Raw genomic sequence first — 1,736 nt, 5'->3', positions numbered from 1 at the left:
TCGAGGATTTTGATGGCTTCCTGTCTTACATTTAGGTGTTTCATCCATTTTGAGTTTATTTTGTGTATGGTGTAAGAAAGTGGTCCAGGTTCATTCTTCTGCATGTCGCTGTCCAGTTTTCCTAGCACCACTTGCTGAAGAGACTGTCTTTATTCCATTGGATATTCTTTCCTGCTTTGTCAAAGATTAGTTGGCCATACGTTTGTGGGTCCATTTCTGGGTTCTCTATTCTGTTCCATTGATCTGAGGGTCTGTTCTGGTGGCAGTACCATACTGTCTTGATGATTACAGCTTTGTAGTATAGCTTGAAAGCTGGGATTGTGATGCCTCCTGCTTTGGTTTTCTTTTTCAAGATTGCTTTGGCTATTTGGGGTCTTTTCTAGTTCCATACAAATTTTAGGATTATTTGTTCTAGCTCTGTGAAGAATGCTGGTATTATTTTGATAGACATTGCATTGAATATGTAGGTTGCTTTGGGTACTATTGACCTTTTAACAATATTTGTTCTTTCTATCCAGGGGCATGGAATCTTTCTCCATTTTTTTTTTTTTGTGTGTCTTCTTCAGTTTCTTTCATAAGCTTTCTATCGTTTTCAGCGTATAGATTTTTCACCTCTTTGGTTAGATTTATTCCTAGGTATTTTATGGTTTTTTGTGTCATTTTCTTTGTAATGATTATAAATGTTACTGTATTTTCAACTTCAGTTTCTTCATGTTTGTTAATACTATATAAAAATGTGTTTGATTTTTGTGTGTTAATCTTGTATAATACAATGTTGCTAAACTCACATTTAGTTTTATAAAGTTTTTGTAGATTCCTTGGGATTTTCTATGTAGATAATTCTGACATCTGCAAATACAGTTTTATTTCTTCCTTTCCAATCTGCATACATTTTATTTATTTTCCTTAACTTATTGCAGTGGCTAGAATTTCCATTAGTATTTTAAATAAGAGTGGTGAAAATGGGCATCTTTCCCTGGTTACTGACCTTAGCAGGAAAACAGAGTATTTCCCCATAAAGTATGACATTAGATCTAGATTTAAAGACATTATTTATCAGATTGAAGCAGTTGCCCTCTATTCCTAACTTGCTGAGAGTTTTTAATCATAAGTAGTATTAGACTTTGTCAAATACTCTTTCTGTACCAATTCATAGTATCATATGACTTTTCATCTTTAACTTGCTGACATGGTACATTACATTGATGGATTTTCAAATATTGGAACAGCCTCACATACCTGGAATAAATCTCATATTGTCACGGTATATAATTCTTTTTATACATTATTGGATTTGGTTTGCTAATATTTTTATAGGGATTTTGCATCTATATTCACATAAGATATTGCTCTATAATTTCCTTTTTCTTTTACTTTTTGTATTGTTTTTGGTTTTAATGCTGACCTCACAGAATCAGTTGGGAAGTGTTTCTTCATCTTAGGTTTTCTGGAAAAGATTGTGTAAAACTGCTGTTAATTCTTCTTTAGAAGGATGTTTGGTAAAATTTTCCAATGAATCCATATAGGCTTTTCTTTGAGTGAAGCTTTTAAATTATAAATTCAATTTCTTTTAGTCCTAATTTAGGACTATTCATGTAATATGTTTCCTCTTGATTGAGTTCTTGTAGTTTGTGGGTTTTGATGAATTTATCCAATTTTTCTTTAGTTATTAAGGTTATGTATGTAAAGTTGTTTGTAGTAGTCTCTTATTATCTTTTTATTTTTTCTTTTTTTTT

This window comes from Panthera uncia, chromosome X (genome assembly GCF_023721935.1).
Source record: "Panthera uncia isolate 11264 chromosome X, Puncia_PCG_1.0, whole genome shotgun sequence".
NCBI lineage: Eukaryota > Metazoa > Chordata > Mammalia > Carnivora > Felidae > Panthera > Panthera uncia.
This window is presented reverse-complemented; position numbering follows the sequence as displayed.